Source organism: Ambystoma mexicanum, chromosome 13 (assembly GCF_040938575.1).
Source record: "Ambystoma mexicanum isolate Mex_15411 chromosome 13, UKY_AmexF1_1, whole genome shotgun sequence".
Taxonomy (NCBI): Eukaryota; Metazoa; Chordata; class Amphibia; order Caudata; family Ambystomatidae; genus Ambystoma; species Ambystoma mexicanum.
The window spans coordinates 842851530-842864359 of NC_090938.1; positions in this window are offsets into that span (position 1 = coordinate 842851530).

Sequence of the window (12830 nt, forward strand, 5' to 3'; positions counted from 1 at the left end):
ATTTTTAATTATTTATGTATTTGATGTGAGTTTTAAAGTGTGCTATCAGGCCTATGTATGTGGACGTTCTCCTGGACATGTGTTACTGTTGCACTATGTGGACACGTGGTACTTCACATGATTGGACATTGTGGTTTTGGCATTGTTTTATTTGGGACACCTACCTGATTCTTCGGATGTCTGCACTCCTTTCTCCATCCCTCCGACTCCCTCTATGCTCTCCATTCCAATGGTGGAGGCACAGATTTCTTCCCAGGGGGTCAACTTGATGGGTGATTCCGATCCTCCCCCGGTAGCTGTGGCAATGTTGCGGTTGGCAGAAAGTATGCTACGGACGCGTATCCGCAGGTCGTCCCATCGCTTTCTGCATTGCTGTGGGTTGCGGGGTGCGGTCCCCACCGCACTTACCCGCTGTGCCACCAGGGCCCATATGGCCTTCTTGTTCGCAAGTGCCGTCCTGGTCATTTGCGTGGAGAAGACGGCGGCAGCATTCTCCTGGAGGGTCTCTGTGAGCACGGTGAGTTCCTCACGGGAGAAGTGGACCTGCCGCTTGCGGTCGCACGCTTTCTTCGCTACTTTTCCCATTTTTCTTGGTTTCACTAGGGTGGATGACGGGTTGGGATGTGTCTCAGGGTAGTATTTTTAATGGTTGTGTGGAATTTGTGGTTTTATAGGTGTACGGCGTGATGTTTCCCGTTCCGGGACCATGCTTTTACTTCCGTTTCCGTATATTTCCGGTCACCGTACTTTCCGGTTGGCGCTCACTGCGGTGTCCGCTAAGATGGGTGGCGGTATTGCACCTAGGGCGCCGTACGGCGGCGGTGTGGGCCGTTTTGGGGTCATTTCCGCCATCGCAGACTTTGCACTTCCACCATGGCGTGGTTCTCGTGCCCGATGGGTCGGAATGAGCCGCACTTTGCTCCGTCGTGCAATGGCGGAAGTGCTATTTACGCTATGGCGGTCCGGTTGGTTGATTTCCGCCAGGGTCGTAATGAGGGCCACTGTTCATCTGTCGGCCAAAGACTTTCAGCGTTACAGAATATTTTACAAGACCCCTGCATGACCACTTTAAGCTCTTTTAGCCTTTTCCCAAGGCTTCTGGTTATGGTTGTTTTTACCATCAGGTAATTGCCCAGAGTTTTTCTGCATGAGCACCAACGTGGTGCCGGACTCCTCTGTTGCTGGTTTTCCCCCTTTTTCATGAATAGCTCATTAAGCCTTTCACAGTTCAAATGATCAGTTTGCTATTCTTCATTCAACAAAGTTCGGTTTTTTATCGACCCCCCCACCCTCGACTCGCTTTGCCTTTGTAGTCAAGGTTGGTACCACAGAGACAAGCATCTCTCCCCGGCTTGGTAATCAGCAGAGGAGGGTCTTGGGTACCGTTGACATCTGCTTTAACACACGCTGGCTATTGCTCACGATCTTACGATTCTCTCTGAGGAGGTTTCACAGGCCTTTGTCGGAAAGGGCAAGGTCTTTCTCCTCCTCTTGAACTGCTGTGATGAGTTAGCTCTCACATTGTGCGGTCTGCCTTGCTCAACCTGTGTTCTCTTGCTACACCTTTTATCCCTGTGGGGAAGGGAAAGGGCAGTCAGGTGTGTTTGTGATTCCGGTCAAATGCCTGACTTTGGCTGACCCTTGTATTGGGACATGTCAGGTAAACGGCTCTGGTCTAAGTCTGTTTTCTTTCGTGTTGTGCGGAAGTGTTTGTGTCAGAAGTGTTTTGGAATATCCTACGTGGTAGGATGGGCAAAAGGTGTTGAAAGAAGGGGGATACCGCGTCTCACCCGTTGGTGTCCCATTCCCACTCCTCAAGTACCCCCTATCCAGGTGATCCTCCTTCACTGGTTCACCCAGAGAAACTGGATCCAATAGGGGTGGCAGACACCTTCAGGTTTCTCACAGTATGCATTGGGTGTGTGTGCATATATTGCAAAAAACTGACAAAGGAATACATTGTGTAGCCCACGGAGACTCTCTTAAATAAATGTGTCAATGCTAAATATAACCTTAATGAGCTATTTGCCAAGAACGCAAAAAGTTAACTATTCTTGGAGACACTGGGAGCCATCCTAGCCACACACAACATCCACGTTCACCAATACTCTGACGACACACAGCTATTCCTCAAAATCGACTCCATCAAGGACATCCACAGGCTCAAAGCCTGCCTCACGCTGATCCAGTCTTGGATGTCTAGTGCATACTTAAAGCTCAACCACTCCATGTCTGAATTCCTACTCCTCACCAACAACACTGAACACCCAGACATACAGACCTGGCTATCAAAAATGAACCCTGAGGGCTTCACACCCAAAATCACCTCCTGTGCCAAGTCACTTGGCTTCCACATTGACAAACAACTCTTCTTTGAGACACACATAACTAGGAAAACTTAGACAGTTTGGTATCAGCTCTCTCTCCTGCAGAATGTCAAGCCTTCCTCTCTCGGACAGCTCTAGATCCGCTGTTCAAGCACTGATCTTATCCCACTGAGATGGAGGCAAGCCGTGCTTGAAGGCCTGCTGTGGCCCTCCCGTGTGCCCCTGAGAAGTGTCCTGTACGCAGTGGCATGCCTCAACAAGGGTCTAAGCAGATACACATCACCCCAGCCCTCATCGACTTTCACTGGCTCCCACTGCACACACAAATCTCCTTCAAGTCTTGCTGCCTCATCTATAAGGCAGCCACACTCAAGTCACCCAGCTACCTTGTGGAGAGTGCACCACCAGAAGGCAGGACATGTGCAGACATGAAATTCACTGCTTCAAAAAGGAAAGCACCAAAATAAAAGCCTTCTCTGCCTATGCCACAAGATTATGGAACATCCTCCCCATCAGTATCAGACTCGCCCCCATGCTCCTACAATTCTGAAACGAAATCAAGACCCACCTCTGCAAGGATTCTCTCATCCTCAATACCTAGGCCATCACATTGCCCTGTGCTCCACCTGACTCGTTAGACACCACTAGCCCCTCTCCTCTCCACTACCAACTGTACCCCTCCTCTGTGCCCAGCTGCATCCTACTCCCACTGTATATCTATTCTGTTTTTACTTCTGAAAAGCACTCTGTTATGCATCTGTACTGTTATATACCTCTGTAAACTGCTCTGTTGTGTACCTGTATCGTTGTGTGCTCTGCTCCGGTCATTAACTTATGGAGGGGGCGGCAGAAATGCATGCCCTGAGAAATTCCAATTAAACCAATCATCATTAGAACATCACATTTGCAGCATTGCGGATCCAAGCACGTGGGCATTGATGCCATACAGCTACCACAGCAATAGGGATAAGCGTACTTATTAACGCTGGGCCGAAACATAACGTCGACACATGTAAAATAGGCATTATTTGTTTGATATCTACCTGTTTGCTATACTTTGTGGAATTCAGTATCCCAGAAGGGGGAAGGTCGGCTCAGCACTAGTGATTTAAAAGTGCTGCCACCTATATAAGTACAGACTGACCATAGGCAGTGATCTTTGATGTGTTTCATTGTTGACCACGCAAAATAGAACAACATCTATTTTTGATGCATCTATAACAATTGAGTACCTAGTGTATTATCCCTACATATCAACAGTGATATATTTGTATTTTGCACTTTTATGCACTTGCACTTTCTTCTGTTTCACGTATTAGTTATTTCACTTTATTGTATTTTTCCACGTGGTATTAATTGTTTGATATGCACTGTGGAAGACATGAAATGAATAGATTTGTATGCAATTTCTTAGTAAACTATTATTTTTTTTAATTAACTTGTCAGTTATTAGTAGATGTGTGCAATGAAATGAAAACATTCTTTGAAAGGAACAGATGGTCGATACATTGCTTTTTGAGTTTGAAGAAATGAATTAACTTTGGTGTTGACTAGTATAATGGGAGGGCAGGACAACCTACTCTTTGTGCTTGTATTGTATTTACTGTTTTCCCTGTCATCAGAGTAGTTGTCCTTTCTTTGTATAAAGTTTCAGGGATGACCCATTTATAGATTATATGAAGTTGTAGTAAGACACACCACCGGCCCCTTCAGAGGCATCCGCCTCGACTACATGATCTATCAGGTTGGCATAGCACTGGGGCTTGAGTAAATAAATCTTTTAGTTTGCAAAATGCCTGTTCTGTTGCTGATGTCCAAAAGAGTTTGACATCTTCACGTAACAAGTGAGTTAAAGGCTGGACGAGCTGAGAAAATGTGGGTATACATTTTCTATAGAAGACCGCTAGTCCCAGAAATTGCTGAATTTGTTCGACAGAAGAAAAGGTTGGTCACTATAGTATGGCTTCTACCTTGCAGGGATCCATACCAATACCCTCTGCGTATATAATGTACCTCAAATATGCAACTTACTGGCCTTAAAGGTGCACTTCTCAAGTGTAGCCTTCTAATGGTTAACACACACGCGATGAAGCACTTGCACCTGGTTGGAAAGTTCCACGGCATGTTTGGAAAACACTAGGATATCATCACGATAGATTATCACAACACAAAAAAGAAGGTCTACAAAGGCCCTATCCAGAAAGTGTTGAAATACTTGAGGGGGTATTAACCAAACCAAAGGGCATCATCTGATATTCGTACAGCCTAAATGGAGTTCAAAAGGCAGTTTTCCATTCATCGCCTGCTCTTATTCTGATGAGATGGTAGGCCCCTCTTAGGCTCAATTTGGTGTAGATCGTAGTTGCATGAATAGCTTTAATTGTGTCAGAAATGAGGGGTAGAGGAAATGTATCCTTAATAGAGATCATATTTAATCCCATATAATCAAAGCAAGGCCGTAATTGTGATGTTTCTTTTTACACACAAAAAATAATGATTCACCCTAGGGAGCCTTTGATGTTGTGATAAGACCTTTCTGCGTGTTCTTATCTAAATAGGACCTTAAAGCCTTATTTGATTCAAAGTTGGACAATTTATACATCCTTCTGAATGGAACCAGGAACAACATCAATGGAACAGTCCTCATGTCTATAAGGAAGAAATTCTGCTTCCAAAGATTCCAAAGAAAATCAGTGAGAGAGATGGTAGTTGAACCAGGGCATTGGCTGCACAACTCCTGAAAAGGGCTAAGGCACTTCGGTGCAGAATAATAAGTGCTCAAATATAGGGTTTCTGCCTTCCAGTTTCTCAAGGGAATTTCTTGAGCCAAGTCATTTCCAATATTACTCAGTAGTGAACAACCTCTATTATATCAAATCCCAGGAGCTTGGTGTGTTGTCTGATCCACATTGTCAAGGTTATGGTTTCTTCATTATGTAAGGAAGGCATGGTATCAAGCCGTAGACACAAACACAATGGATGCAAGTTTCAAAAACCTTTATTTAGTATTTTGGTTGTGTTGGTAGAATTCCTAACTGGACAAAATATGTAGTTGAGTGGGCACCGCTTCATTTTTGGGTTGGGGTGCAAACCTATTCAAAAAGATGCCACTGCACGGGGCATCACAATTATAGTAACAATGTGGACCAAGGCAGGAAGGTTTACAGTGCGCATTGCACACCTGTCGTCTAGCTCAACGGCTCGAAAAACATTACATTGTGATGTTCTGACTTAATCTTTTAATGATTTCTTGTGTATAACATCACTGATACTCTTGACTCATGAAAAAACAAGTTGTATTGATGTTGGAAAATGACCCCAATCAGTAGCTGATGCCAAAATGCCAAAATGCAAAAAATGCCAATGCATTTTGGACTACATGTCCATCATCACGGCCAATACCTTCCCTTAAGCGCACTCAGTGTTCTTAAGGAGGAGGCAACTCAGTTACCTTCACATCTCCCCTGAAATCCAGATCAATAACTCCTGCGAGCATATCTAGTTCAAATTTCCAGGATAAACCAGATTTGGGGGTTAGTCTGATGTAGCATCCAGGGGGAGGTATTAGAACTAAGTCAGTGGGAATCATACTCCTTTTTACCTGGAGGGATGGATGCTTCCCTACTACTGCAGATGTCAAATCCAATAGAACCATTTGTAGCTACAGTGGGGTTCGAGGCTCACTTCGTTTCTGAAATGTTAGGGTTGCCCAATATGTTTCACTGTTACGCTCACCTGGTCTCTGCGGGGGCGTTGGGGCACGGAAGGAACCCTCACTGGACTGGACTCTTCACGTTCAAGCTCTTCCCTCCACTGCGATAGTGTAGACTGCTCGAGTTGCTGGTTATACCGCTGGGAGAAGGTAAGAGGCAATGAGCATGCTGCCGTGGAAGTGCGATCCCCCTCGGACCCTTGGTGCCAGAATGATATGAGCATGCGTTTTCCCATATGACCTCACCTGTTGTTTTGTAATGATGAGCTCTCTGTCCTGCTTTCTCTCAGTAGGGGCCCGTGGACAGACTAAGTTGCGTCACTGGTCCTTATGTGTGCTGGCCCAGACCGACTGTGTCCAATCCCGCCTTGGAGGTACATTTTTGTAACAATGATTATTGTCCGTAACCTTTGTGTTGATTTTTCCCCAATGATTATTTTCCATAACGTTGTAATGTCCTTTCTTTCCCCTTAGGTATGAAGATGGCCCGCTGAGTCACAGTGATGGAAGAGGGTTCTAAACGATGCCAAAGAGGATCCAGAAGAGCCCACTAGTAGGTAAGTTGGGTTTCCGGGTGAAGCTCAAGTTTGTGAGTTGCGCGGCCAAGGAGTTAAAAGTTTATGCAGTTGCTAACCTTATGCTTTCTGCTTCCTTGCAGGTTCAACCAGACGGTGCTTGATGGCGAGCGGTGTTCCGAACACCTGTCGGCTGCCAGATCGAAGATCCGCGAGGATGTTGAGCCGGAAGATTACTCCCGTGTTGTTGAGCGTTCGGAACAGGTAAGGATGCAAGGAGCTGCAAGAGTTGGATCAGTGGAGACAGGTAAGATGCGCGCGGTAACTGCAGAGTTGGAATCGGGTAGCAGTGTTTTGAGCGATGGCGTAGCTGGTCCCAGGTAAGATGCACGCGGTAGCTGCAGAGTTGGATCGGGTAGCGGTGCTTTGAGCGATGGCGTGGCTGGGCTCAGGTAAGATGTGCGCGGTAACTGCAGATTTGGATCGGGTAGCAGTGCTTTGAGTGATGGCGCGGCTGGTCTCAGGTAAGATGCGCGCAGTAGCTGTAGGATGGAGTTCCGTAGACTGAAGATAAACGTGATGAACTGGAAACAGGTAAGGAACTGTAGACAGCGGTAAGTGTTACGCTGCTCCAGCAGACTAACAAGAAGCGCCAGCATGCGGGTGGGGCAGGCTTATATAGCCTGGCTCCAGCCACTCCCTTTGAGCCCCGCATTGTGGCCCCACCTTACCACTCCCTCTGACTTCTGCACGTGTCTCCAATGTCTTTGGAGGGACGCGCCCGGCCTGGATGCACGTGCCTTAGGCACACTGTGTGCAGAGCACACTTTTAAATGAGCTTGGCACCAAAGGTGCCAGGACTGGGTCCATTGGGACCCTGCAGGGCATGAAGATAATGGCCTTTGACCAGTGGCCATGACATTCACTTGAGGTACATCCCACCCTGACACCATATGTAAGGAAGGCATGGTATCGAGCAGTAGACACAGACACAATGGATACAAGTGTTGAAAACCTTTATTTACTATTTTGGTTGGGTTGGCAGAATTCCTAACTGGCCCTAACTCTAGAATGGAAGTAATCTCGACCATTAAACAAATAGCAAACAAGTCCAAGTCAGTCAAGTCAAAATAAAAAGGCCTATACTAAGAAAACCTAAACTTGCCCTCCTTCTGAAAATGACAAATGTGTTAAGGGAATACCAAAGGAAAATAGTGTCTCAAAAGAAATGTCGGCATGGCTGAAGTAACATTTCCCTTCCCATGTTCAGCCCCACGGGGTCTGGAGAGTTTCTTAAAAAGGATAGGTGGATGGCACAGTTCAATCGGTCTTGCACACTTTGGCTTACTGGCCCAAGTCAACAGTTCAGTCTTGGACTTCTGGTAATTCAATCACTTCCTAAGGCTTCGTTCGCCTTGTCATCAGTACTCTGTTCACATTCACTTTCTCAATTTCTCACAGTTTTGCACAAGCTTCCCTCAGCCGGGTTCAAGCCTGTCTTCTTTGTGGGGTTTCCCTTCCCCATGTTTTATCTTTTCACTATCAAAGACATGGATTTTACAAAGACCGCTGCAATGGTGACTTTGACCTCTCCTTCAACACTTCTGCAATTCGCAATCTTCCTCATCTTGTAACACCAGTGCCTCTTGGAACTTGTAGGTCTTATTCTCCTTAGTTTTCCCTCTTAGCCTTTTTCAAAATTCATATTCTTTGCCCTTTTGGCATATTCAAAGTTCACATACTTTGCTTTCCTTTTATTCAACTTTCTTTCCTTATCACAGTTACTTTCTTTCCTTTTGTACCTACTGCAATATCTTTCAGCTTTTATAGCATTTCACAGAGACTTTGAATGTGTGAATCCGCTACACAGGAGCAGCCTGTTACATTGTATCCTTTCCTTTTACAATTCTGAAATTGTCCTTTCCATTCGCATTTCATCAGCACAAGCACAACCTTAAACTTTCAAAATACAGTTACTTTTGCTTTTAACACAAACCAGACTTGTGTTGCCTTTGATAACTCACCTGTCGTGTTAATTGGTTTTCTTTCATCTCATTAATGCAGCAGTCAAGGCTGTTACCCACGCCTCCTCTGCTCCTCCCCAACTCTGCCGTTCACCCGGGAAGGACATGGGCTGTTTTCATGCAACTTGAAGGTTTCTTTCCTCCTTACACTAGGCCTCTGTCTTGGAACGGTTACAGCTTCCCGAAAGTGTGGATTTCTTGCCTGGCTCTCTCTCGATCCATGCAACTGCTGATCAGCCCGTTGGCCTTCAAACTTCCACAGCCTGATTCGCATCAGCCCCAATAGAGCTGTTCCTTCTCGTGCCCAGCCTCGTTCAGAGTGTGCCTTTGCACGCCACTTTTTATTCTCACAGGGTGTGTATCATTAAGACTATGTGTCCGACCTTGCCTGGCCTTATTACAGAGGCAGAGCCAGTGCAAGTCAATGGAGGTAAATCATTCCTCATCTTCCTCGGCTCAGTACTGTTGTCAATGTAAAGTGGGGAGGAAGTAGGTGAGCTGCAGTTTCCCATACAATAAGGTGGGATAGGGGTTAGATGGGTTGTGGAAAAAGGAGGATACCATGTCTCACCATTGAGTGCATCTCCCCCACTCCCCAAGGACCCACTACCCAGGTGATCCTCCCTCACTTTTCCACCCCCAGGGTCAGGATCCAAAAGCTGGACATTGTTTTCTTTCATCACCAGACAAAGGACCACGACAAGTGCATGAACTTGGGTGGGGGTTCACTTCCCAACAAAAAAAACAGTTGAGAGACAATAAAAGCTGGTTTGATGGGTCGATTCTTTTTCCTTTCCATCTTTCCTTCTTGAAGTCTGTAATCGAATTGAAGAACTAGAGTGATAATTTCAGCGAAAGTAGATTGCATAGTCATAAAGTCCAATTCATCCTTGCGTTCTTCAGCAAGGCCTCTGAGGGAGAGGGTGAATCTGGTCTCTTCAGGCCGAACTGTCTCATCAGGTAATTGTTTGAACTTGGTTACGTTACATTGAGTATTTATGGCCACCTTGACAAAATCCAATAGATTTTCATGAGCCAAGAAGGCAGTTTCAGGACATTCAAACATTCCCTTTGAAGACACATCAAAGGGAGCATAATTGTCCATAACTGGGTTGTTTGCTGTTACCATCGGTGTTACCCTGCCATTGCATTACCCACCATGTTCTTTACCATGGAATTTACAAAGGTTCTATCCATCAGGAACTGGTGGGGATGGAATGTGAACTGAATGAAACAATGATCCAAGACTTCCTTGAGTTTTCTAGGGGAACCATCAAACTTATGTCCAGTTGTTTATGTCCACAGGAAGGCCTTCCCTGATAGCCAAAGCGTGCCTTAAAGTAAGAATTTTCCAGATGCAAATCTTGTACTTCCGAAAACAGCTTCTGGACCGCCTCTAGAAAGACTTGCATCTTCTCCATGTCAGGCGGGGGAGTCAATATGATTTGGCATTGCAAACTGTTGTGACTAACCCTGGACCCACTGGATTTCTCTTGATGGCCCTGAGCATCAACTTGAAGACTTGCACTTGTCTTGGGGCTGCTTCGAGATGAGAAGAGATAGGGTATATCTCTGCAGAGGGCTAGCCTACCACCTGGGTTATAACATGTAGCTAAAAGGCTCCCCACAGATGGTGCCCCAATGGGGCAAACCACCTGGGGTAGAAAACCCCCACAGAAGTGAAGAATGGCAGAGGGCCCAAGGAAACACCTAATAGGCCAGAGAACAGGAGAGTGAATCTGGGCTGAGGTACTGAGGAGGACTGGAATGCAGGAACAAGGTGCCGAGAAGAGGAGGAGCGATTTGGAGTCAAGAAGAGGGAATTCAAGGAGAACAAGAAATTCAGGAAAAGAAGTAACAAAGGAGACTTACTTTGGAGCAGTGTCCTGCAACAATAATAATTGTTGTGACGCTCAGAGTTCTAACCGTTCGGGTCTTTTAGGCATCTGTGATACCATCACATATGTGGTGGCGGCCATCTTACAAAAGACTAGACCATAAGCTGAGCCCTGTATGAAGGTGTAGTGGGACACACACGTCCCATTATATCGAGGGATCATGACACATCGGCCTTATCGCTAAATGCTGAAAAGGCGTTCAATAGAATTGAATGCCCGTACATATTCAACATACTGGAAAGATTCGGCCTGGGTGAAAAATTAATCTCCAAAGTACAGATCCTTTACAAAAGCCCAGCAAGCACAGTAACTAGTGGAGGGTTTATATCATCTCCCTTCAACATTACATCCACTTCCCCTTTGCTATTCTTCCCTCTGGCACTAGAAGCACTTACCACAGTGATAAGACAAGATCAACAGATCCAGGGCATAAAGACATGTGCCAGAGAAATCAAAATAATGCTTTAGGTGGATGACATTTTGCTAATGCTGAGGAACCCAGAAACTGCTAGTACTCATTTAATCAACATACTCTCAGAATTTTTAAAATTCTCAGGTTACAAAATCAACTGGGACAAACGTGAATTCATGGGACTAAATTCTAAACCTTATAAATCCTACGTGGCGGAGTTCAAATTCAAATGGATAGAAAAAAACTGAAATACCTAGGAATTAAGATAAACAAAGTTCTCACTAATATAGTAGAGGACAATCTCAACACAACCTGGAATGAAGCAGCATTATCCATGCAGAAAAGGGCATCTTTAAAGCTCTCACTAAGGAGCAGAATCCAATACGTAAAACTGACCATAATCCACAAACTAAACTACATATTTGTCATGCTTCCTATAACTCCTACGAGGCAATACTGTAGGAATCCTCAAATAGATCTAGACTGGTTCCTATGGGATGAAAAAAGGCAGAGAATCGGAAGGGTGGTAGAAATCTACCAAATCCTGAACTTGACTTCCTAACAACCCCTTTTGGATTAGCATAGAGATAGAGCTGATCCACCAGCTATGTGGCAGCAGCGGCATATGCCTTCCTGCATCAAGCAAAATTCAGAACCCAATCATTAAGACCAATGCTTGTGTATAGGAAAGATCGCACAAACTCTTAGGCATACACCCATACCTCCACAAGGAAGCACCCTTATGGAGCAACAAGGCATTCAAAATCGAAGTCAGATCTTTGCACTGGAATCTATGGAGCGACAAAATATCGGACATAGTGGAAGCCTCAGACCATATACTTACTCTGGAAGAACTAAATGTTTGCTTCCTATTACCATGTCCTGAATGTCTAAAATAATATCAAATCCAAAGCCGCATACTAACAGGGCTGTGAAAAACAAGACACAACAGACTAATGTAATCTCCAGTAGCAGCACAATTCGCAAGACGTTTGCAGGAGCAAACGTTGTTCATATTAAAGATATAATCCCTATTGACATCAGAGATCTGCTCAAAGCCACCAACATAGACACCTGAAACCCAAGTGGGAATGAAATCTACACAAGCAATTTATGGATGCATATTGGATAGACACTAGGCACAAGCAATTCACATGCATGAGAAGCCAGATAGATGCTTGTCCAAGTAAAAATTCACCCTGAATGACACTGGACCCCGGTAAAATGAGGCACACAAGTGGAGAACACAATTTGGGCACTGCAATCAAGATGTAGCGTGTAGTGTCCACATACTTTGCACTTGCCCACATGTTCATCCATACTCAACCATATGGCGCTCACTCACTGCCCAAACAGCATAACAACCACCCTTTACAACCCAAACAGCATGGCTACATGACTTCTCGAAAATAGAACCAACCTCCAAACTTACACTCATATGGATCATCGCAGTACTTCTGGTAGCCACGATAGGTATCGTCAGAATATGGAGGTGGAGAGACTCACCAAAATATGGAACTTGGCTAACAGACAAGGAAATAATAAATTGCTATGAGAACATAATAAACAGGTTACAAGACTAATCACAAATATATATAGAAATCTGGAGACCGTCCCTCACCTCACTAGAAGGAGAGAGACGAGAAATCAGGTGTCTAAATTAATGAATAAACATACCTACATACCAGCCATTAAGCAGCCAAAAGTTGAACAAATATGAGTAGGAAGTCATATACAAGACTGATGAACCACAGACAACCACAAACGACTATAGTGACCTGAGCCTAGCAGTTAATCCACAAAGTCACATCATGCATGATCTCAGACAATGGACGAAAAGATGCATTTATGCCAAATCCCCATTCTTTTTTCTGGCTCAACATTGCACAATTTAGACTTTATTCCCTTTAATGTCAGTTTACTTTTTTTTATTTTAGTTTAT